Source organism: Bos mutus, chromosome 5, assembly GCF_027580195.1.
Source record: "Bos mutus isolate GX-2022 chromosome 5, NWIPB_WYAK_1.1, whole genome shotgun sequence".
In the NCBI taxonomy this organism is placed as follows: domain Eukaryota; kingdom Metazoa; phylum Chordata; class Mammalia; order Artiodactyla; family Bovidae; genus Bos; species Bos mutus.
Window position 1 is genome coordinate 7948034 of NC_091621.1, and position 26954 is coordinate 7974987.

General features: G+C 40.6%; 1 long non-coding RNA gene across 1 annotated transcript in view; it reads right to left on the bottom strand.

Annotated features, from left to right (window-relative positions):
* Nucleotides 1–25961, bottom strand: part of LOC138987810 (uncharacterized) — a 102595-nt gene extending 76634 nt beyond the window's left edge. Inside the window, exon 1 of the long non-coding RNA XR_011464102.1 lies at nt 25836–25961. This is a non-coding gene — a long non-coding RNA (uncharacterized lncRNA). The remainder of the gene's footprint in view (nt 1–25835) is intronic.
* Nucleotides 25962–26954: the final 993 nt, after the last annotated feature.

Here is a 26954-nt window from a genome sequence, read left to right on the forward strand (position 1 = left end):
ATAAATTACTATAAACCTGAAGTTATGAGAGAATTCTTGAAATCATACATGAAATTAAATAAGTCCCTTCAAGGACAAATAAGTCCCTTCAAGGACAATGGGCTTCCCTGGTGGCTCAGAGGTTAAAGCGTCTGCCTGCAATGCAGGAGACCTAAGTTTGATCCCTGGGTCGGGAAGATCCCCTGGAGAAGGAAATGGCAACCCACTCCAGTATTCTTGCCTGGAGAATCCCATGGACGGAGGAGCCTGGTGGGCTACAGTCCACGGGGTCGCAAAGAGTTGGACATGACTGAGCAACTTCACTTTCACTTTCTTCTTTCAGGGACAAAGCCCCTTCTCACCGAACTCCACTAGGTTGTGTTGATTTCAGAATTATTTTAAATGGAATTTTATTTGAAGCAGTGATAACCAATTAGGACAAGTAATAGGACGAAAGTTTCCGTTCACATTAGCAAAAAACAAAACTCTAAACTACCTATGAATGAACACAAAAACAACAAAAAGTATACACCAAATCACACTTACAAACATAGCCTGGTTTTGATATCACTATTAAGCTAGCCTTACAAAATATGTTGGATGGTTTCCTACCTTTCAATATTTTTTGGAACAGTTTACATAAGATGGGAATTATCTGTTCCTTGAAGGTTTGCTGGAACCCACCCATAAAGTTATCTGGGTCTGGTGCCTTTTCTTAGAAAAATCTTTGGCTTCTATTTCTCATACTTTTTTTGTTTGTTCACCTATTTTATAAAGCTTATTTTGATAATTTATATTTTCCTAAAACACCCTACTTATTTAGGTTTCAAATTCCTTGGTACTAAGTTGCCCATAAAATTTTCATAATTAAAAATAATTTAAGCATTTTTGTTTAAGTCTCTATTTTCATTTCAGATTCTGTGTATCTGTATTTTCTTTCTTTGATTTTTCCCTAGAGTACTGTTTATTTTACAGCACTTTTCAAAGAAGTAGCTTTTGATTTTGTTAATCAACTACTTTTGGTATTTGTGAATTTCTTCTAATTTATAAAATTTTGCTTTTATCTCAATTTGTTGGCTTATGCTTCAGTTTTACCCAGTACATTATTTACTATACCAAATAAATTATTTTGTGTATACACAAACACACATCAACATACACACACACACACACACACACTTCCTCCCAGGTATCTCTCCATCTGTCCCTGTTTAAAAGCCCTGTTCTTATCTAAAGATATCTCCCTACATCTTTTAAAAGATCTTGTTTATTTGAATTTCTTTTCTTTTTGGTTTACTAACTCTACTTCTTAAGATGATAGTATTTCTATTTGTTAGGTTTGCTGTTCCCTGCTGAAGTACAGTTGTTTCTCATCTGTTTGGTAGTTTCCAGTTGTGGGTTCAACCTCTGCAATGGAACCCTTATCCCTGTGCCCCAGGTTTAAGTGTTGTCCATCCGGCTGTGGCTTGTAAGTTGGGTTCTTACTGAGAAAGCAGTCGTAGTTTAGTGCTGGCACCTCCACTCTCTTGTTTTCTTCTACAGACTGGCCTCTGGACTATTAATGTTTTCCCTCATTTTGAAATACAACTGTATTATTCTAACATTTAAGTATGTCTTCTATTTCATTTTTTTAGGTTTAGGCCAAGAAGATTTCAGTTTATTATTCAATTTATTTGTATTTCTATATTCACCTTATCTAGCTCAATATGATAGTAAGTACCTGGCTAGAAAAGGTTCATGAGATATCTTTTTTGTGTGTTAAAAACAATTATTTGTAACATGTAATGCTTTTCCTTGTTTTCTTTCTCATGTAATAACATCTACCACTGCTTATAATTTTGCTTTTACAATTTAAAAGATGTGCTACATACGTTCCCTATCAAGAAACAAATAATTAGCTTCATAAAATTTAGCTTGACATGCTGTCTTTTAACAAAGCAAATTTGCCCATGGATGCTTTCAGTTAAAACTAGCATATATGATCCACAATTTTGTTGGCCAGTTCAGTCCAGTCGCTCAGTCATGTCTGACTCTTTGTGACCCCATGGACTGCAGCATACCAGGCCTCCCTGTCCATCGCCAACTCCCAGAGAACTCAAACTCATGTCCATTGAGTCGGTGATGCCATCCAACCATCTCATCCTCTGTCGTCCCCTTCTCCTCCTGCCTTCAATCTTTCCCAGCATCAGGGTCTTTTCAAATGAGTCAGTTCTTCACATCAGGCGGCCAAAGTATTGGAGTTTCAGCTTCAGCATCAGTCCTTCCAGTGAATATTCAGGACTGATTTCCTTTAGGATGGACTGGATAATTTTCTTTTCATAAATACTTGTGTACATAAATAACATACATGTATGAACTATATAATCTTATACTGTATTATTCTGGTTTTCTTTTATTAATTCTATAAATTAATACTTTTAAGATTATCAAAATGATTTTGTAATCACTAGTTTCTTTTATCGCAGTTTTTTTATCTCAGACCATTTCATGGTCTTTGTTGACAAAATCCTGCATTTCAAATCTAAGTTATTTGTAACATAATAATACTGGTCATTTCATATTTTCAATTCTGAAAAAAATTTGAAATTGACTTTGAATTTGACCTTGACTATAGTCATATTTATATTTAACAATATTTTGGCCTTATCTGCTTTCTACTTTCACTGGCTTCAATTCCTATGCCCAAAACTTTCATATATTTACTTTAACAGACTTGATAATTTTGCTTTGCTTCATGTTTCAGTAGTTTTATTGTTCAGTTGCTCAGTAGTGTCAGACTGTTTGCAACCCCATGGGCTGCAGCAGGCCAGGCCGCCCTGTCCTTCACTATCTCCTGGAGTTTGCTCAAACTCATGTCCATTGAATCTGTGATGCCATCATCAGTAGCTTAGAGAATATTTTCATACATAAATATTCAAGAGGGTGCATGGTTAGTCCATTTTCCCAGTGTGTACACATACACACACACACACACACACACACACATCTTGCTTATCCTAACATCTAATGCATGCATCCTCAGTCACTCAGTTGCATCTGACTGTGACCTCACAGACTGTAGCCTGCCAGGCTACACCACAGGGGAAGCCCTGACATCTAATAAGCATGGCTATATTTACACAACATATTAATTCAAAGTCATTTTAGTACTTTCCCGTATGAAAGATTGCTTGGTGGCAGTAGTGGTAAGTAATCTGACTGCCAATGCAGGAGACACAGGAGACGCGGGTTCGATCCCTGGATCAGGAAGATCCCCTGGAATAAGAAATATCAACTTGCTTCAGTATTCTTGCCTGGAAAATTCTATGGACAGAGGAGCCTGGCAGAACATAGTCCATGGGGCTACTGAGTGTTGGACACAACTGAGTGACTAACCACCAGCAGCATATGAAAAGAGTAAGGTAAGTTGGTTGGTCATAAAATTCTTTGTCAATAGTTATTTTCCCTCAAAATTTTTCAAATATAAAATTTATTTCTATGACGAAGAATAAGCTTAGATTTGTTCCATTATTGCTTTTGCTGCCTGGATGGTCAATGAATTTTTCTTTATCCTCCTAGTCCAGAAACCTTAGCTTTTCACTGATTTTCTCCTGGAAAGGAGTGAGCCTTTAAATCATTAAACATGCCTCACTTCACCTCAGTTAAGGTTATTTTGTCTTACACCTTTAATTTATAATTTGATTCTATTTGTGGGTTTTTTCTTTTTTTTTTTTTTCAGGAGAAAAATTTATTTTTATTTTTTTGGCTCTCTGGTTTTGGTTTGCATGTCTGTCATCTTCTCTTTCAATTTTTAGATTCCTTTGAGCTTTATTCCTACAGTCTAGGAAAAGAGCTCAAATTTAACTCTTAAATCACTTACTGGATTTTGCACAGATTGATTATGCTCTCTACTCCCTCTAATTTAGACTTTAAGGTTTTTAATGTAGTTTCAATCTTTATCTCATCAGTTCCTTTTTCATGTCCTATTCTCTTTTTAATTTTATTATCATATCCTGTTATATTTCACTTTATCCTGTTAATTTCACTTTGGTACATTTTAATTGCTGCCTGCTCTTCCAGAAGGATTTTATTGTGTCTCTTTAGATGCAGCATGGTGCTAGTTAGCCAGTTTTAAGCATAACAATGAGGACAGCACCCTAGGGTAGTGTCACCTGAAGTGTGGTATATACGCAGGTACAGTCTGAAAACTTTGTTACCTGTCAGCAATAAGATGAGTAGCTTTCCTCTAAATTGTTATTAGTACACAATGGGATAAGAGAAACACTCACTACTTCTGTACTTGTTTCACTGCTGACTGGTGATAAGCAGTCCCCAAATTAGTGCTGTTCTGAACCACACTCTCATTGCTCTAAATGTATGCAGGGTAACAGGCCAGAAGGAAACTGCAGCCCTCAGCATTCCTTATTCCTTTCCTGTCCTTTAACACTCAGCCTTTAGACATGTCTACGAAAGATGAATGAATTTCTCGAAACACTGTACTTTCAGTTGTATTTTTTTCTAGCAGTTTTGCCTATACTTTAAGTAGTATACTGTAATAGATCATTTTCTGAAATAGGCTCTCCCTTTGAGTCTTTTGATACTTGTCCCTTACCTTTATTCTTCAGTATTCTTTCTTTGTTTCTTCAGTATTCTTTTGCATCCCCTTCATGGACCACAGCCTTGTTGTGGTAAAGGGGCTTGCATAACTCAATGAAAATATGAGCCATGCCATGCAGGGCCACCAAGACAAATGGGTCATACCGAAGAGTTCTGACAAAACGTGGTCCACTGGAGGAGGAAATGGCAACCCACTTCAGTATTCTCGCCACCAAGAACTCTGTTAACAGTATAAAAAGGCAAGAAGATATGATACCAGAAGATAAGTACTGCCCCCTCAGGTTGAAAGGTGTCCAATATGCTTCTGTGGAAGAGTGGAGGGCAATTACTAACAGTTCCAGAAAGAATGAAGCAGCTGGGCCAAAGTGGAAATGACACTCAGTTGTGGATGTGTTTGACAGTAAAAGTAAAGTCTGATGCCATCAAGAACAATATTGCATAGTTACTTGGAAGGTTAGGTCTATGATTCAAGTTAAATTGAACATGGCCAAGAAGGAGATGGCAAGATTGAACATCCACATTTTAGGAGTCAGTGAACTAAAATAGACAGGAATGGGCAAATTTAATTCAGATGACCACTGTATCTACTATTATGGGCAAGAATCCCTTAGAAGAAATGGAGTAGCCCTCATAGTCCACAAAAGAGCTCAAATGCAGTACTTGGGTGCAATCTCAAAAAGGACAGAACGATCTCTGTTCATTTCCAAGGCAAACCATTCAACATCACAGTAATCCAAGTCTATGCCCCAAACACTGATGCTGAAGAAGCTGAAGTTGAATGGTTTGTGAAGACCTACAAGACCTTCTAGGACTAACACCAAAAAAAAAAGATGTCCTTTTCATCACAGGGGATTGAAATGCAAAAGTAGGAAGTCAAAAGATAACTGAATGAAACTTTGGCCTTGATATACAAAATGAAGCAGGGCAAAGGCTAATAGAGTTTTGTCAAGAGAACACATTGGTCATAGCAAGCACCCTTTTCCAACAACACAAGAGACAATGCTACACACGGACATCACAAAGTTAATATCAAAATCAGACTGATTATGTTCTTCACAGGCAAGGATGAAGAAGTTCTATACAGTCAACAAAAATAAGACCTGGAGCTGACTGTGACTCAGACTATTAGCTCCTTATTGCAGAATTCAGGCTTAAATTGAAGAAAGTAGGGAAAACTACTAGGCCATTCAGGTACAACCTAAATCAAATTCCTTATGATTATACAGTAGAGGTGACAAATGGATTCAAGGGATTGGATCTGGTAGATAGACTGCCTGAAGAACTATGGATGGCAGTTCATAACATTTTACAGGAAGCAGTGACCAAAACCATCCCAAAGAAAAAGAAATACAAGAAGGCAAAATGGTTGTCTGAGGAGGCTTTATAAATAGCTGAGGAAAAAGAGAAGAAAAAGGCAAGGGAGAAAGGGAAAGGTATATACAAATGAATGCAAAGTTCCAGAGAATAGCAAGGAGAGGCAAGAAGGCATTCTTAAATGAACAATGCAAAGAAATAAGGAAAAACAATAGAATGAGAAAATGTAGAGATTTCTTCAAGAAAATTGGAGATATTAAGGAAACATTTCATGCAAGGATGAACATGATAAAGGACAGAAATGGTAAGGACCTAACAGAAGCAGAAGAGATTAAGAAGAGATGGCAAGAACATATAGAAGAACTATACAAAAAAAAAGGTGAACAACAACAATCCTTTTTCATAAATCTCCATATTGGTCTCCCACTCCTTTACTCATTCTTGAAAATGGAAAGGTGTTTTCAGACAGAGTGTATGGTTTGTCTTGGGCTTATGCTCTGTCATCTAAAGGAAAAACCTCCTTTGCATCTATACAGTGTGTGGGTATGAGAGAGAAGGTGAAGCTGTAGCGAGATTAAGTCAGTGAGCTTCATTCCTATCCAATCCCTAGGTTCTATCACAATTTCACGTAACACATCTCTTCCCCTATACTTATCACCTTGCTTTTGATATTCTGAACTCATATTTATTTAAATCTCAATGTCCATCATCTGTTGTATTAGAGTTCTTTATTTCAGCATCTGCTTCCTCTGCCACATACATACACACACATACCACATACAGACTTTTCATTTTACCAGAATGTGTGTGTTGAATAGGAGAAGAGTACCAACCTATGGGAATTGCACCAGAGGTGAGGAACATGGGAGAAAGGTGAAGCTTAAAGGTTCTGGCACTAAATCAAATGTCAGTGGGGATCCTAGGTATTTTTTCCCCCCAATCATCTTAGGAAATCACTAAGAGAAAGGGAGAGGCAATACTTTAGGATAATTCCCAAATTTTTCTAATGTGGATGATTCAGATGGAGATACTTAAGGTAGTATTTATTGAAGGAGGGGCAGATTTGGCTGGAAAGAGGATGACCTGGGTAACATACATGGAAGTATTCTTATATCCAGGTAAAAATTTCTAGTAGGAAGATGTTTGTATTCTCTAGAGCTATGGGTAAGAGTATAGATTTTAGAATCATCAGTATAAGGGTAATAACAGAAACCAGGGTCATGAGTGGGACCAACATCAATAGACTAAGAGAGAAGGCCCAGGAATAATCCTTAAAAAAAAAAAAAAAAACTACTAAAGGGTCAAGTATGGAAGGAGGAACAGGGAAAATGGACAAAGACATTGCTGCTGCTGCTGCTGCTAAGTCGCTTCAGTCATGTCTGACTCTGTGTGACCCCATAGACAGCAGCCCACCAGGCACCCCGTCCCTGGGATTCTCCAGGCAAGAACACTGGAGTGGGTTGCCATTTCCTTCTCCAATGCATGAAAGTGAAAAGTGAAAGCGAAGTCACTCAGTCATGTCTGACTCTCAGCGACCCCATGGACTGCAGCCCACCAGGCTCCTCCATCCATGGGACTCTCCAGGCAAGAGTACTGGAGTGGGGTGCCATTGCCTTATCCGAAGACATTGCTAGAGAGATATAAAAACTATCAGAAGCATATAATCATGGGAATCAAAGGAAGAGACCATTTCAAGGAAGAGGGAATAGCCCATCGAGACAAATGTCCTTTCAGAGGGTAAGCCAAGTAAGTATTTAAATCAACCCTCTTGATTCTGGAATTACATTGACTACCAGCCTAGATTCTCAATGTTATTCTGAGTTGTTTCTAAATCCTTTAATTTATATGTATCTTTGTGGGAAATCAAGAAATTCTGCAGTAGAAGCTCTTCTCCAGCTGACTTTCAAAATAGAAGTCTACACTAGAACTGGGTTTTTTGTTTTGGTTTGTTTTTAGTGTTCTTGCAATCCTTCTTTTTTGGTCAAGGACCATTTGGTTGCAAATAATAGTATCCTATTCAAATTGGGGTAAGCCAAAAGTAGAATGTTTTTAAAATAATACAAGTGCAATTCATAGAACCCAAAGTCAGGAAGTCTAGTGAGGCCTCATGGGAAACTGGAATGAGGAACTGGAAAGTTGTCAGAGACCAAGATAGCTACTTTCTGTCTGTGTCTATCTCTCTCCAGACTCTGTGGTCTCTAGTCTCTGCTTTTCTTTGTTCATCTTCTTCATTCATTCCTCTGTTCAGTCTAGAGCTCTATTTGTGAACAGGAATGAAAATGGCCCCCAAGGCAGTTCCTCCTACCCTCTCTCTTTCAGCATCATCTGAGCCCACATAGCACTCCCGGATCTCTATTCCAATTTTCTAGGAGAAAGAAACTGATTGGCCAAGTTTGGACCATGTGTCCATTCTTAGTCCAATCAGCTGTGAGCGGGGGTAAACGCTGTGCTCTTTCTTCATTCTGAGAATGGAGAGTGCAGGAGAGCCCACTCTGAAGAGGAACAGGCAAGTAAATTAACTGAATTGTTTCATCATCCTCATGTTACCCAGTTCCTTTTTCTGCTCAACTTACTGTCTTTATCTTTCATCTTATTATATTTTGATTTCAGAATGTTCTCTTCTCATGATTCTCTGCTCTTATCTTTAAAAAGCCAGTGTTTATTTGCATCTTATTAAAAATTATTCTGGTTACCATGAAAAATAATTTTTGAAGATAATGATCTGTATCTTCCAATCCTCAAAGCATGTTCCCTTTTTTCTATAATAAATTTTCACAGGCCTGGAGGATTTCTCTTTTATATAGTTTCATACTCTTCAGAAGTTTCTCTTTTCTTCACCTGAAAAGACAAATCTATAGCCAGTGTTTGCTAATAGAGGACATGTGTTTTGCATTTGTGTCTATTCATGAAGGTGTGGAAGGGAACCCCCTTATCAAAATATTACGGGAGGGAGCATGAATTGACATAAACAAGTTCTTGCCCAAACATCATTGTCTATTTGGCTTTCTTCTGGTGTTTGAGAGATGAATTTATCCACCCTAGTGCCTTCCCCACTTATTCCTTAAACTAGTCAAGGGGAGAAACATTTATACTCCCCAACACGCACAGTTCCAGAAGATCAGAATCCTCAAGTTATTTTTATCTTTAATTTGTCAGAGCTTCATATAGTATACAGTAGATGTTCAGTAAAGGTTTTAATTTGACTCTTTCTAAAATGCCAATTTGACCATGTCATCTACCTGCCTGCTGACTATACTTTAACGTGTCCCTGAATGCAGAGAGAATTCAAGTTTCTTAGTTTGGAAGTCCAAGACCTTAATAAATTGGCCCCTGCTTCTCCCACTCTTAGGACAGAAACTTTAACTATATCCTCATAGACACCTGATGGGTCATGCCAATCTACCTGCAATTCCACTGTATGCGTGTACCCTCACACTACCATGTCTGCATGACCTGTGTCGTTCCCTCTCCCTCAAATCATTTCCCCCTCCTCCTTCTGTCTGCATGATAAAATCTCACCTGGCCTGGTAGCTGCAGGTCCACCAAAATCTCCAACGTCAGATTCCCATCCTCTCTTCCCCCAAGCACCTCTATTAATGCACCTAACGCATCTTGGTGGAATTCCTTTTTTATTTTTCACTTGTATGTTTTCTACTAGACTGGGAGCTCTGTGGAGACAGGGACCATGTACTTTTCATCTTTGTAAAGAATCCGCCTGCAGTGCAGGAAACCTGGGTTCAATACCTGGGTCAGGAAGATCCCCTGGAGAAGGAAACCACAACCCACTCCAGTATTCTTGACTGGGAAATCTCATGGACAGAGGGGTCTGGCGGGTTACAGTCTATGGGGTAAAACAGGTGGACATGACTGAGTGACTGAACAACAACAAATCTAGCTTCTACTAGGCACCGAGTTAAGAATTCCATAAATGCTTGATGAATAAATCTATTAGTGTCTAGATATTAAGCTTGATGATATAAAGACAAATGTACTTAGATTAGTAAAAGAACTAAAAGTCATTATTTAAATATTAATTAATCCACTAGCTAACTGTTTGGTATAACACGATCAACTAATTTTCAGGAAGCCTGAGGAGTTAAACAGCATCTTAATCCTAACTCACAATAATACATCTGGATCCATGAATACCAGTCAGCTATAAATTATGTGCTTGGAGACAGAGAGGTAATTAAATGTGTGTGTACTGGCAAAGCTTTTCAGCCTTCTCTTTGTCACATGCAACAAGAGAAAATGGATTTTTCCAGTAGCCCGTGAGGGAAATACTAATAAATACCCTCTTCTTCTGTATAACATTTTAAAGTTTACAAGGTGCTTTCATATCCCATGTAATTTTTAACACAATTTTGTGAGTCAGAGTATCATAAACCTACTTTACAGACACTTTTAAGGCTCAAGAAGTAAAATGATCACCAATTTTAGTGATCTAAGTACATTTTTTACCAATCTAAGTACATTTGTCTTTATATCATCAAACTTAATATCTAGACACTAATAGATCTGTTCATCAAGCATTTATGGAATGCCAAAAGGTCATGAACGTAATACTCAAGCTCAAATCTTCACCTTCTGTGTTTAAATCAGGTGCTCATTTCACTTTATCAGTTAGCAAAGAAACCCATGAAACAAATACATTCAAATACTTGGTTCCTGGACAACGACATTATTGGTAACAATTTATTTGGTTTACATTATATGTGCTATTCAGAGGGTTTCACATCCTTTCATTTGTTTCATAAAACAGCCCTGAAAGTAGGTGGGACAAATGCCCTTATGTTTGTTTAGCTGACAAGAAGTCTGAAGTCCAAGGAGTCTAGGTGATTTTCCTTGTTTTTGTTTTCAAAATTAGTCAGTGAAAGACCTGCTTCCTGATTCTGTGCTCCATCCATTTCCCTTGTTAACCAGTATCTTAACAGCAATTAAAAGGCTCAACAGTCATCAGAGAGATAACCCACTCTTGAGAAATCAGGAAAGATAAATAGATACAATTAGCTCATGTCTAGACAGCTCTAGACTTGTCTCAATGGCAGTAACACCCTATGATGCTGTCCCTTTTGTCCTAATTCCTCAGGGGAGTATCCAAAACAGACCTGTAATACTCCATATGATGCTCAATCTACAGCACCTTAATGTTGAGTATAAGATGCATTTCTACTTGAATAGGAAGTCCTATACGATCATCACATCTGGTCCCATCACTTCATAGAAAATAGATGGAGAAACAATGGAAACAGTGAGAGACTTTATTTTCTCAGGCTCCAAAATCACTGCAGATGGTGACTGCAGCCATGAAATTAAAAGACACTTGCTCCTTGGAAGAAAAGCCATGACAAACCTAGACAGCATATTAAAAAGCAGAGACATTACTTTGCCAACAAAGGTCTGCATAGTCAAAGTTATGCTTTTTCCAGTAGTCATGTATGGATGTGAGAGTTGGACCATAAAGGGGGCTGAGCACCAAAGAATTGATGCTTTTGAACTGTGGTGTTGGAGAAGACTCTTGAGAGTTCCTTGGACTGCTAGGAGATCAAACCAATCAACCCTAAAGGAAATCAGTCCTGAATATTCATTGGAAGGACTGATGCTGAAAGTGAAGCTCCAATACTTCGGCCAGCTGATGCAAAGAGCCGAAGGGGATTATAGAGGACAAGATGGTTGGATGGCATCATCAACTCAATGGACATGAGTTTGAGCAAGTTCCAGGAGATGATGAAGGACAAGGAAACCTGGCATTCTATAGTCCATGGGGTGGCAAAGAGTCAGACACAACTGAGTAATTGAACAACAACAGGGAGAATTCAAACAGTTATCTTTTCAGTTCAGTTGCTCAGTCATGTCCTACTCTTTGCAACCCTATGAACTGCAGCACGCCAGGCCTCCCTGTTCATCACTAACTCCTGGAGTCCACCCAAACCCATGTCCATTGAGTCAGTGATGCCATCCAACCATTTCATCCTCTGTCGTCCCCTTCTCCTCCTGCCCTCAATCTTTCCCAGTGTCAGGGTCTTTTCCAATTAGTCTTTTCCAATGCTTCTATACTTATGCACACAGACAACAAATAAATACACATATGACTTTGCATAATCATCCCATGTACACACAAACTTTATATTTAGACACATACACACACACACACACACACACACACACCTTTTTATTGTACTTACTTTCCCTAACAGGAAGGCACATATGGACACTTAAGACACATCCATACCCCTCTGGAGGTCTCTCCTGTTCATTTCCTATCCCACACCCCTTCAACTGAATACACTTTTACTCACACACAAATGCCAGGTTTCACAATGATCAAGAGTCCTGTCAGCTGTCAGGTCCTGAATGTGCATGGTGAATTCTCTGAACTTCACTCTAGGGACTGAGACTGCTCCTCAGGCAAGGCAGAAGGGAGGACTTTAGACCTTGCAGTAGGGAGACCAGGCCAGCAAGTCCGAATGTAAGATGAGGAGACTCTCTTATTAATAAAGTCAAAGGCCAGAAAACAGTGCAATCAAGGGCACCCATTCACAAATATCTCCCTGACTCAGATATCACCATACTTCAGAAAATGTCCCTTGCAAGCTTAGTTTGGACATCTTTAGGGTTCTTCTTCACCTGAGAAAAAGTCTACCTAGAGTAGAAACCACTGAACATTGGAAGCAGACCTCAATTTAAAGCTCAGATCTACCTCTTAAATCCTATGGGCTTCAGTTTCCTCACGTGTAAAAATGAGATGATAATACCACTGAGTGTTACAATGAAAATTAAAGAGTGACAACATATATAAAGTACTTACCCACAGTCTCTGACACACAGTAGGTCTCAATTAATAATTGAGTGTACACTCAAACACATGAGATGTTACACAAAGCCAAGTTGTCTAAGAGAATATATGGGTGCTTTCACCCATATATGGCATTTTGACTGTACTCCTCATTGCAACGTATTTTTAAATGGGAGGAAAAAACAAATACTGGATTCTTAGTACAAAAGGAGTCAATGATTTCAGAATTCTTTGCATGAGGCTTTGATTTTCAAATAGCTAGGGAAAAAAGAGAGACTGAACTTATCCATTTAAGTTTTGAAAAAATAATCCCAGATTTCCCAGCAAAGATAACAAATGGGGTCCAAGAATCTGGAGACACAAGTGTTTAGAAACCTGAAGTTAGGGGAGAGCATAAGGAGTATTCACAAGGCAAACTGTGGTAATAAACAGCCAGTGTATGTCTTATGTTGCCCATAGAAATATAAGAAAAGGATGTTTCAAAGATCAATTGATATTAGTAACTTGAATGGTCTACACATCATACCACCAGGCAGTGAGGTCCTTATGAGAGAGTAAAATAAATTAGACTTGGAGTCAGAATGTTTGGAAAACTTATGTAAGCCTAAGTTTCCCCATCCACAAAATGTAAAATGGGGTTGCTATCTGTTTTCACCTAGTGGGCTTCCCTGGTGGCTCAGATGGTAAAGAATCTGCCTGTGATTCAGGATGGAACCCTGGTTCCATACCTGGGTTGGGAAGAGCCCCCTGGGGAAGGGAATGGTAACCTACTTCAGTATTCTTACCTGGAGAATTCTAAGGACAGAGGAGCCTGGTGGGCTACAGTCCATGGGGTAGCAAAGAGTTAGACATGACTGAGCAACTAACACACATACAATGTCTTATTATAAGGATTAAATGAGATATGGCACATACTGTGCTTAGAACAAGGCTTATAACACAAGTAGTGAGAGCTACTATTTTTACCCAACTCATAGGTTTACTTTAAAGGTGAAATAAATACATTATAAAATATTAGTTTTAGTTTTACAAAGCACAGTTAATATCAGCTCCTAACTCATAAATTCACTTTCAGCCAAAGTGGATCTCTATAAATTCTTTTTTTTTTTTTTTTTTTTAGTTTTTACATCTGAAAAAGTAGAATGCGGGTATGCTCTTCCTTTTTGCTCCCTACCCCTCTCCTTTCATAATCACCTAGCTCTACTGTTCTTTATTAAATAGAACCATTCCCACCCCAGCTCCACAAAATATCCAAAGGAAACACGATTTTACCCAGAAACCGCTCACCAGTGATATTTGTAAAACATTTTTGCTCATCTGTTCAGCTTCTTGGCCAAACATGGCCATCCTACAAAGCTGTACTAAAGCATGAAATAAACCTTTCCATAAAACATTTAATAAAGCTGTAAAAGTTAAATAGCTCATAATAAGCAACTATATAAAAGTATGTAGCTCAGGTCTCCGTCATTAATTTTCCTTAAGACTTGGAGAAAAACTCAGGACAGTCTTTCAAACTGCCCAGCTTACAGTGTGGAATTGAATCAAGGGTATTGTTCCCAGGATTCTATTTTGAAGCCAAACAGATTTCACAATTGTTTCACTGAATCGAATCTAAGATGATCAGATTCTGCTCAGCGACATAAAATTAATTTGCAGAGACTTCACTGAATCCCTTGGGATTCCTGCATTAGATTGGAAAAGAGAGTGGAATTTTTTTTTTTTTTTGCTTATTTCTCTAAGTGTGATTTTAAGCAAGAAATGGGTATTGTTTTTGGCTGCCCAGCATCCAGTTCTCCTTCCTAACAGTGTCCTCTTTCCTTTCACGAAGATTCCATTATATGGATAATTGGAGATTTGGGGTGTACCAAAAACACAGGTGCCACCTTGCCCTAGACAAGGATGAAGCATGTGACCAAGCTGATCAGATCTTGCCTCCCAGGCAAGATCACTACTGTGAAACTGATCAGAATGATAGCAACAGGACACAGACAGGAAATAAACAGCTGGCGCTCACTGGTCGTCTCATTAAACAGTGGCATGATGAATCCCTTCAATGGCTCTTACAACTCACCCCACAGACTGGTTCAGATTCCTCTGCTCCTCAGAGTCCAATATCCCAGACTTCTCTCTGATTCTGTGAGTACCTTGTGCCCTTCTGTATCCCTCTAACAAATTCCTTTTCTTCTCATAGACAAAGTTGCCTACAGTTGTTTATTACTGTTTAGGCCAAAGGATCCTAATTGCCGCAGAGTATCAAATAATTGTTGTCTCTGATTCCTATTTATTTTCAAGAAGAGAAACAGACATGGTGCAAAAAAACACCACCAACGTAAGAATTATGTAATGATAATTTGCCTACCACACCATTCTCTCCATCCAAAAAACGACGACGGCTAAGGTTTGTTTATCACAAATTGTACTAAAAGAGACTAAATCAAATGGCTGTCAACAATTATGGAAAGTATTTAACAAAAGGAAAAGCATACAGTTTATATTGAACCGTTTAACCGAGGAGGTATCGACAAGAAATTTCTATTCCATACAAAATTATGTTAAATCCCCTAATAGCTGAGAACTTCATATAAATATTTGCCTAATGGCTTGAAAGGCACTGAGAAGAAATGAAACCCCTGTGAATTGAAACCTTATAGATTACAGTTGGTGGCTCCAAACTGTTTGAGGTTAAGAGGATTTATGATTTATAAAAGGCCAGCATTGTTAGCCCTTGCTTAAAACAGCTACATCTCACAGGCTCATTTTTACCAGGAGCAGCTCCCTGGAGCCAAAATGATATACAAAATGCAGTGCCAGCTTCTATACTTTGTTCAAATTCCCTCGCCTTTCAGGCCAAGATATCTTAAGTGAAAAAAAAAAAAAATCAGAAACTTGGGAAGTAAACTGGTATTTAATACAATTCCATCAGCTCCTTTTTTCTCCCCTGACGTCTTACTCACTGAAGAAATCTTCATGAAGGAGAAGGCAGGGAATTGGTCTACATGCATACGTGATGTATTAAATACCTGAGAGACCATTTGCTTGCTGACCTTGCCAGGGAGCCAGGATGCAGAACAAGCCTGTAACGAGGCTTGAAGGCAGCCTGAAGCCATCACCACTGAATAATGGCTGCTGTCTTTTTAAAACTGTCGGAGGTTCACATGGTAGATTTCCTTCCAGTTTCCAGTGGTATGAGAGACACCGCCAGTATAAATCTTGTTGTCACAAAAGAACAAGTTATAGTATATATTCAACCACACACAAAAAAAAACTTTCAAATAACATTAACTTAAACCCACAAAACCGAGGAGAGTCAGAAGCAAAGCTGAACCTCTGTCCTTAAGTCACCCCACTGTGTTTAGATCTTGAAGAATGCCCAGCTCATCAGAGGGGATCACCAGGGCTGTGGCTGCACAATACCAAGACAGTAAGTCAAACTCGTTGAAGAAGAGGAAAAAGAAAAGAAGAGGAAAGGAAAGAATCTTGTAGCTCAAGTCTGGTTGACATTTCTTCTGTAAATTTTCATCTCAGTGTGGACCTAAACATTCTGTCCGACCCCCACACTGCACCAAATGTTGAAAGAAAGGGAAGATGAAGCTTGATGCAATTTGGAGATTTCATTTCTACCAAGCAAAGGTTTTTATAAAAGTGTTACTATTATATGATTGAGCACTGTATTGATATCTCCTTTCTTGACTCATTCATGAATGAAATGTAGTTTTCCAAAGTCACATGACCTAAATCCTTTGGAGGCCTGTGTCTCTTTCGAAATCCATTCTGAAGAACTACAAGAATTATCCACTTTGAGATGGAAATTCTGTATCTGAGGCAGATATATCTTAATCTTAGTTGAAGATTAAGCTCAGGTTAAGGACCTGAGCTTTAAAGCCAAAATACCTGGGTTTGAAACCCAACATAGCAGTCATCTGAATCAGCTGAGTAACATGGGACATGGAGCACACCTCTCTGAGTGATGAATATTTCACTTATAACATGAATGGAGTAACTCACAGGGTTGCCAAAAGGATTAAACAAGAGATTTGTGAAGTTCTTAGCACTGTGCCAGGGCATAGTAAACCTTCCATAAATGGCACCAACTACATCTATGGGCATCAGAATTTCCAAAGAGGAAAAATAAGACAGGACCTCTTGAGGTCAGTATTGGGGGATGCTGAAAGTTTCTAGATGCAAAAAGAGTTTACTGTCATTACATGGAAAGTAACTTTCACACAAGGAAAAGGCTGCAAAAGTGAATCATTCGTTTCACAAATATGCCAGCTATGTGCCAGGCAATAGGGAATTTGAAGACAAGTAAGATAGAAATGGCTTCCCTGGTGGCTCAGAGTTAAAAAATCTGCAAGATATTCAAGAGATGCCGGTTTGATCCCTGGGTCTGGAAGATCCCCTGGAGAAGGAAATTGCAACCCACTCCAGTATTCTTGCCTGGGAAAATGCCATGGACAGAGAAGTCTGGTGGGCTACAGTCCATAGAGTCACAAAAGTGAGACATGACTGAGCAACTAAATACACACACACAAGATAGAAATGGTCCTCGCCCTCTAAAAGCTAACAGTCTAGATGGCATGCAGACAAAGAAACAGGCAGTTACAACAAGCGGTCTGCTCAGGGTCCCATCTCTCACACACAGCCCCCGGGCATTTCCCCAACTCCCACCACCCCAGAAACTACACCAGGCCCTCAGGCTCACATCCCACTTCCTGCCAATCCACGAAGAGGATTTGACATCTTTGCCCCAAGCCTTCCTGGGTCACAAGAGCTTCAGAAGATGAGCAAACAGTTTCCAACCAATGACTGAGCCTTAGAACTTGACCTGTCCTAGGCTGCTACTGTAAACAGAGTTATACCCCTTCAAAATTCATATGTTGAAGTCTTAACCCCCAGTAGGAGAAGGCAACGGCAACCCACTCCAGTACTCTTGCCTGGAAAATCCCATGGATGGAGGAGCCTGGTAGGCTGCAGTTCATGGGGTCGCTACGAGTCAGACACGACTGAACGACTTCACTTTCACTTTTCACTTTCATGCATTGGAGAAGGAAATGGCAACCCACTCCAGTGTTCTTGCCTGGAGAATCCCAGGGGCGGGGGAGCCTGGTGGGCTGCCGTCTATGGGGTCGCACAGAGTGAGACATAACTGAAGCGACTCAGCAGCAGCAGCAGCAGCAACAACCCCCAGTACCTCAGAGTGTGACTGAACTTGAAGACAGGGCCTGTACAGATGCAATTAAGTTACAGTGAGGTACCTACCATTTCAAGTGAAAAGTTAAGTGTTAGTTGCTTAGTGGTGTCCAACTCTACGACCCCATGGACTGCAGCCTGCCAGGCTCCTCTGTTCATGGAATTCTCCGGGCAAGAATAGTGGAGAGGGTTTTCATTCCCCTCTCCAGGACCCACGGATCAAACCTGGGTGGGTTTCCTGCATTGCAAGTGGATTCTTTACCACAGAAACCCAACCATTTTAAAGTAGGCCATAATTCAAGATTGAAGGCGCAGGAGAAGGGAGCAGCAGAGGATGAGTTGGTTAGATAGCATGACTGACTCAATGGATATGAGTTTGAGCAAACTCCAGGAAATGGTGAAGGAGAGGGAAGCCTGGCGTCCTGCAGACCATGCGGTTGCAAAGAGTCAGACACAACTCAGCAACTCAACAGCAACAATTCAAACTGACTTGGGTGCTTCTAAGAAGAAGAAATGTGGAGACATAAAAAACAAAACACCAAGGATGTGTGCACAAAAGGCCACAGTGAAAAGGCAACCATCTTCAAGTTGAGGAGAGAGGGCTCAGGAGAAACCAAACCTGCCAACATCTTGATATTGAACTTCTAGCATCCAGAATAGTGAGAAAATAAATGCCTGTTGTTAAAACTACCCAGGCAGTGCTACTTTGTTGTGGCAGCCCTAACAAACTCATGCTGTTGCTTTCCTACATGAAGCAGGAGACTGTTGTTCAGGTGCTAAGTTGTGTCTGACTCTCTGTGACCCCATGGATTGCAGCATACCAGGCTTTCCTTGTCCCTCACCAACTCTCGGAGCCTGCTCAAACTCACGAGAAGTAGGGGATACAGTAGAGAAATAGGAACCTTTGTGCCAGAGAGGGGACAGAAGTGTGTTGAGTAAATGACAGACAATATTGAGGCTAATTTCAGAAGCATGTGATGCCCAGTGAAATGAGCCATCTCTCTAAAAAGTTCTGCTTAACAAGGATACTGCCCAACATCACTTTCACCCATCCAAGCACTTTTCACACATAATTATCAACAATTTTTCCAATGGGATATTTTCCTGTTCCAGCGAGCCCAGCCAGATGTCTGCAACAGAAAGGTGTCAAGCATCTAATACTGTATTTTACTGAGCACACACTATAGGACAGCCACTGCTCTAAGCACATAACATGTTCTAATGAATTTAACCTTCACTATCACCTATGCACCATTCCCTAGGGTTTCAATAATAAATTACCACAAACTGGGTGGCTTAAAGTGACAGTAATTTATTCTTTTGCAGTTCTCAAGTCCAGAGGCTAGACTATAAGCTGAAAAACCCAAAATTAATGTGTCAATAGAGGGCTTCCCTGGTGGCTCAGGTGTAAAGAATCCACCTGCCAATGCAGGACATGTAGGTTCAATTCCTGGGTCAGGAAGATCCCCTGGAGAAGGAAACAGCACGCACTCCAGTATTCTTGCCTAGGAAATCCCATGGACAGAGGAGCCTGGTGGGCTACAATCCATGGGGTCAAAAAAGAGTCAGACAGTCAGACAGAGTCACAAAAGATCAACAACTGAGACATGCTCCTTCTGACATCTGTAAAGGATAATCCTTCCTTGCCTCTTCCAGCATCTCATGGTTGCTGGCAATTCCTGTTGTACTTAGCTTGCAGCTGTATGACTCTAGTCTCTTCTTCTATTGTCACATGGTACCCCCTCTGTCTCCCCACACCCACAGCGTTTGTTTTCTTGTAAGGACACCAGTCATGGGACTAAAGCTCACACGATTCCCTTAATTTAACCAATTTCCTGGTGGCTCAGACAGTAAAGAATCTGCCTGCCAATGCAGGAGACCCTGGTTCAATCCCTGAGTCAGGAAGATTCCCTAGAGGAGGAAATAGCTACCAATTCCAGAATTCTTGCCTGGAGAATCTCCTGGACAGAGGAGCCTGGCTGGACAGAGGAGCCTGGCGGGCTACAGCCCATGGGGTCCCAAAGAGTCAGACATCACTGAGTGACTAACACTTTCACTTTTCACTAATTTAATCAGGTACATCTGCAAAAACCCTATTTCCAAACAAGGTTACATTCTTAGGTTCTGACTGGACATGAATCTGGGGGCACACAAAGCAAGCCAGCTTGTTACTGTATCAGCTTTAGAGATGAGAAGATATGGACACAGAGATGGAATCCCTTTCCAAGTTCGCCCAGACAATTGATGGCAAAGCCAAGATCCAGCTCCAAAGCCCATGCTCTTAACTGCTACACTTAGCTATCAAAAAATATTTTCCAGATGAATGAATAAAATAATCAAAAATGGCAGAATGCCAGCATGTTCAGTGATAGTACCCCAATTTCCCTCCTCCTCATTCCCTTCTGAGCCCACTGCACCAGCCTCACAAGTACTATCCCTGTACCACTTCTATTTTCTCAAGACCATATGATTATTAGCATGTCTTTTCAACACACAGATCTGATTATCTTACTACAGTTCTTAAAAATTCAAAGTCCTAACTTAGCATAGCAGCCAACGGCCTTTACCTTTCGGACTGAACGCTCCATACAGACAGGGATTGTGTGCATTTTCCCTCCCCACTGTGTCCTTAACAACAAACACAGGTCCTTAGTACCTATTAGGCCCTCAGAAATCATTGTTAAGTGAATGGGGAAATGAATGAATGAATGAATGAATGATCTGAGGCAACCTACATTTTCCAGTCTCAGTTTCTGATGCAACTGAGTGTCTCTGCTGATGCTGTGTCCTATGCCAAGTGTATCTGTAATCACCATTCAGGACCCTGCTCAAATCTCCCTTCCTCATTAGGTACATTCAGACAACACACATACAAACACCACATAAATTGCATCCACTCACAACTTTGTAACATCACCAACTTTCTTCCCAAGTCCACTCTTGAGGGGTCCTTAGGGCAGGGGTTGTGTCTTCTTTGTTTTTTTTTATCATCAAGGATTATCAGAGAGTGGACACTCGACAAATGTTTGCTGGATAAATGACTGAATGAACAGTCTAATGTCCATGTATACATAAACAGAGCCTTATTTCTATTTTGACTAGGGCTTGACTGTGCATACACAGAATCCAGTTCTCAAATAATGAGGCAACTTCTTGGCTTTCCAAACTACCCAAGTGCAGATGTCACACAGCTAAGAGAAGGCTGAAGCTGAAGACTTGGTTCAAAAACAAACATCCTAGAGATAAACTGACTCCAATGCACTGGAGGCCCTGGCCCCTCCCTGAATTCCTCTGTGTCTATGTGATGAGTAAGTGAGGTGAAGAGATGAAGAAACTGACAGCCCTGAGGACTGCTTTTTTACATAAGTGAAGTAACTTTATAGCTCTGTTGCTTTTTGATCACATCTGGAGTCCATTTCAAAGTTATAAGCCCACTTACTCACTTCCCACTTAACGTAATTGTGGGGATAGTGTGGCATGGAGATGGTGAGTATCGATTTTGGAATTGGATAAACCAAACATGCTCTGGTGACACCATCTGTAACACGCCTGTGAGTAGGTAGGAATATATGTAAGCACAAATGTGCCTCTCTGGGCCACACATCCTCTTTTCATCTGTTTTGTAAATCTTCTTCACAGCATGACTCTCTCAAGAGTTACCGACAGGTATTTACACATACACCCCATTTCCTCATCTCACATTCTCTCCAGAACCCCAGTGAGTCTCTGTCCCCTCAGACTGAGGTCACTTCCATCAAGTTCACCCCATCCTGCACGTGGTCACCTCCCTATCATTTGACATTTCAGCACTAAAGTCCACACATAAGGACCAACTTCCTTGCTTGAAGTATCTCTGGGCTGCTATTCACCCCACTGTCTCCCAGGCTATCTCTCTCCACCATCTCCTGGGCTGTCCTTTTGGCTTCATAATCCTGGCATGACTCAAGACTCAGGCCAAGCTCTCTTTGCCTTCCTGTCTTGTCCTGGGTCTTGTCCTGTGGTCACTGGGTCTTGTCCTGTGGTTTTAATAGAGAGGGTGATGACTCTTCCTGTCCTGGCTTTCTCTGTGGACTTTTCACTCACCTACCTAACAGTTCTCTAGCCAGAGAGATAATGTAACATAGAAGGAAGCATGGGACCCACAGAACCAGAGTGCCTGAGTTCAAATCCTTACTCCGCTACCTTTGTGCTTCAAAACTTTGAGAATTTATAGAGCCTCTTTCCTCATTTTTCCCTTCAAATGGGGATAATGCCTCCTAGGATTTTTTTGAAGATTAAATAATTTGATGTATTTAAGGAATATATACCAGCCTTAAGAACATGATGGATACTCAATAATGATAGCAATTGTTACCAATAATAGCAATAGGAATGCCTTCTCTTAGACATCATAGAGTCATGTTAAAGAGTCAAAGTTAATGTCCCTAAAATAGAACTCTGGTTCTCCTATTAAAATTCATTTCTACCCTGGTTTTCTCACACCCTTATCATACTGATGCATTTTATTTCCTTCATATAATTTAGTACTATATGAAATTTCTTTATTTATGTCTTCAATTGTTCATTATCTGCACCACCTCCAGCTAAGAATCTAGTATTTAAGCTTCAGGAGGGCAGGACCATGTATATCTTGTTCACTGTTGAATTCTACCAGTTCAAACAGTGACTCATATTAACATATAGATATTCAATACACAGCTGCTGAATAAATGGATGGATGAATGAGTGACTGAAAAATGGGTTTGGATTTGGTACCTATACCCAGCACTCACTAGTTATGGGACATTAGGAAAATATTTAACTCATGAGCCTTAGTTTGCTCACCTTATCCCATTAAATGGGATAGCAATGCTTCATTATATAGGGTTACTCCTTGGAAGAAAAGTTATGACCAACCTAGATAGCATATTGAAAAGCAGAGACATTACTTTGCCAACAAAGGTCTGTCTAGTCAAGGCTATGGTTTTTCCAGGGGTCATGTATGGATGTGAGAGTTGGACTGTGAAGAAAGCTGAGCACGGAAGAATTGATGCTTTTGAACTGTGGTGTTGGAGAAGACTCTTGAGAGTCCCTTGGACTGCAAGGAGATCCAACCAGTCCTTTCTGAAGGAGATCAGCCCTGGGATTTCTTTGGAAGGAATGATGCTAAAGCTGAAACTCCAGTACTTTGGCCACCTCGTGCGAAGAGCTGATTCACTGGAAAAGACTCTGATGCTGGGAGGCATTGGGGGCAGGAGAAGAAGGGGACGACAGAGGATGAGATGGCTAGATGGCATCACTGACTCGATGCACATGAGCCTGGGTGAACTCTGGGAGTTGGTGATGGACAGGGAGGCCTGGTGTGCTGCGATTCATGGGGTCGCAAAGAGTCGGACACGACTGAGCGACTGAACATTAAATGCACTTGACACGCACAGCAGTGTCTGGGCTAGATGGAGTAAGGCTTCACATGTGGCAACGAAAAAATGAAAATAATCATTCCTATGAACCACAGAACAATCTTTAAGAGGAATTGGCACCTAAGGAGCATAAGTCGAGACACTGCAGAAAATAAAAAGTCTGGCATATATAGAATCATGGACTTTTAGAAAGGAAGAAAACTCCAAGAAGTCTTTTCATCTGTTTCAGCTAACATAACAGGCAAACACGTGTCTGGAGAACTAGCTGATCTGTCCAAGTCCACAGACATAAACACAGAACTAGAATCTAGATTCCCCAACTCCATGTCTATTAAGCACAGCACATTGCTCTGCCTTTCTCCAATTACTTTGACTTGACAATCTACATATAGGTACCTCATACATGAACTTCAGGTAGAACTGCTTTTCCTATAAGGAACGTCAGCTACCGTACGTTCAATGTTGTGCTTGGTGTAGAAGAAAACAAGTGGAAGACACATTTCCAACTCTCAAGGAGTTCTTAGCACAGACTAGAGAGGAGGAGGTTTGCTCACACTGGTCACTCAACAGACTCAGTTGGTTACCCGACAGACAGATGTTAAGTCCCTGCTCGGCGCCAGAGTCCAGAAATGCAGCTGGTGAGTCAGAGTGAGGCTAGGCTACTGTAACAAGGAGGACTGAAAAAAAAATTCAGTGGTTTGAAGAAAACTGAAGTGAATTCCTTTCTCTTGTAACAATTCGAGGTAAGGTTTAGGCTCTACTCCACTTGGTTGTCTGGAGACTCTGATTTCTTCCCTCATTTTCTGCTGTCCACCACGACTTTGGCATCCATCCTCTGCATGGTAGACACTGGGTCACAGTTGCAGGAACAGGAAGCAGGAATAAAAGTGATATCCATCAATTGTGCCTGCATTCTCTTTGTAGAAACTTCATCACGTGCCCACATGTAACTACAAGGGAGGCTGGCCACATGTAACTACAAAGGAGGCTGGACAATGAAGACAGCTGGTCAGCCACGTGCCTGGCTATGAGCCTATCACTGTGGAAAAGACAAGAATGGGCCTGGAAAAACAGTGAGCCATCTTGGCCTCAGTGACAAAGCCTTCACAGTATCCCATGCGTGCTCACCATTTAGGGGAAGACAGAAAATAATCAAATCCTTATAAACTATGTAACTATGTATGAGTTATTTAATCTCTTGTGCCTTAGTTTCCTCACTTGTAAAATAATATTTGTTATTACCATCACATTATAGTAATTATTGATATTAGTGTATAATAGTTTCCTTTGTTACAAAGATTAATTGTAAGTGCTATGCAATAAGCACCTACTAAAAACAGCCAACACTACCTAGGGGTTTGGGAAAATATGCAATAGGAGGTCAGGCATTTTGCAAGTAGTAATCTAGGTGAGTTGCCTAGTGTGGCTACTTAGGATTTTCTGGACAAAAGCACAAACATTTATTATACCAAGTAATTCAAGAGCATCTATGTTTATCTTTCAGTCTATGAAAAAGCCCAACCATAACTAAGTGTACCCAATATGCCAAAAGAGAATAAATGTCTAACTAATAAATCTCTGAGCTGCTGCCACAGGAGTAGGTACAAATATTATTCGCATTCTATACATGCATATACATGGAAAAGACTGATACTGGAAAAAACTGAAGGCAAAAGGAGAAGAGGCTGGCAGCAGATGAGATGGTTAGATAGCATCACCGACTAAGTGGACAAGAACCTGAGCAAACTCCAGGAGATAGTGAAGGACAGGGAAGCCTGAGTACTGCAGTCCATGGGTCACGAAGAGTCGGACATGACTCAGCCACTGAACAACAACAACGTGTAGGGGAAGTACTAAGGGAGAGCAGGTAGGAACCTCCATCTATATACTCTCAGGTGAATATTCCTATTCCTTTGTACCTCTTCTTTTGTGTTTCAAAATCCACTAGTCTCAGTTCTGAGTCTCCATTACACTATGAATTTGGTGTACTCATCATGGTCATTTTGGGGTCTCCCCTCACAACCGGCACTAGGTGGGTTCCAGGTCATTAAGGAGCACTCTGACACAGTGAAGCCCCTTTATTCACCAATCACTGTGGAGATCAGTTAGTCCTGACTTGTCTTTTCTCTGTTCAGATGGTCCCCTCAGGTCGTGGGATCCAGAGAGCTCGGTGTTTACTCTTGGCCTCCTCAGCCGCTGTCCCCTCTGGGATCAGGCCACTTCCTTGGAGCACTGCCAGGGAGTGATGGCGAGAAAGCGCCTACTTACAGAAACCACAAGCCTCTACCCCTTCCTCCAGTCTGAGAACTGTTTTTCTTTTAGTCTGGGAGAATCTCACGCCTTACTATTTCCTCAGGGCCGTTCCCCCCCTGCTCAAACTTGCTATAAACTACAGCCTTAGAAAATTTCCTCAAGGGCACAAATTTTGAAAACAAAAGCCAGGAAAAGGTCGTTGTTTGCATTCTTTTCTTCCCTCTCACACACCTGCCTGAGTCCTGGGAAGCAAGATTCTCCGCCTGCCTTAACTGAGGGTCAGCAAACGAGAAAACTCAGAAGATTACCTCGCTGCCGCGGCACCTGTGTTTCTATCCAACCGAGAAGTGGAGCCACTGCCATCAGAATCTCTTCAAAACTGCCTCTTTCAGAGATGATCGGTTCCCTCCCTACTCTCAGACACCACGATAAACGTGAAAGGCTGCAGCAGCAGCAGGCCGAACACGCGAAAGAGACCAAGTAGCATGCGCGCACGCGGGACACCGGAAGGGCCGAGAAGCGTGTGTGCGCATGCGCTTGTTGCGTGCGCGGGTGCGTGTAAGTGCCTGTGTGTGTGCATGTGCATGTGTTCGTGTTTTAGTTTTGTTTTCATTACCAGCTGAACAAAGTGACGACTTGCCTAAATTGTTGATGTTTAAAATTCTGGAGTTTTCATGTTAAATCAACCAATCTGGTACTTCTTTTGGGAGGAAAAAAAATGAACTCTCAAAAAATACTGAAAATGTATTCCCACATGGCGACACGAGCTGAGCAATGTGGCACCCCTTCAGGTCAAGCAAAGTCGTATCCTCTGATTTCCCACAAACAGCAACACTCCTAACTCCCTACCATCTAGATATGGAGCTGGATGCCAGGTACCAGTAGTAATTGTGATGTCATTTTCTATCTGTAGAGTTCTAAAGAAAACAACTATGTTATGGACACATGTTCCATGCAGAGAAATTAGAGATAGACAATAAGTCACCTTTGCTTTAGGAAAAGTGGGAATGAGGGCATTTCCTTGTGTAAGTGAAAACCATTCTTATATGTTGAATATGCAAGTGAAGTGTGTCTGGATTTAACAGGACAAGTTATGAGTAGGATTGTCAGATACAACATGGGACATGAGTTAAATCTGAATCTCAGATAAATAACAGATTTTTTTTTTAATATATCCCAAATACTGCACGGGACATACTTAAAAAAAATTATAGTTTCTCTAAAATTTAAATGTAACTGGGCATCTGGGGTTCTGTTTGTTAGATTCAGCAACCACACTTAAGAGGCCATTAGAAAACAAATGTCTTCTCACTCATTTCCTTTACCTGTTGTCCACTTTTTGCTGTGGTTGTGTAGGAAAGGGGTAGAAAAGCCCTGAGAATCAGAAACTATTTGAGAGCATTTGGCAATGTGCTAGAGAAAAAGAA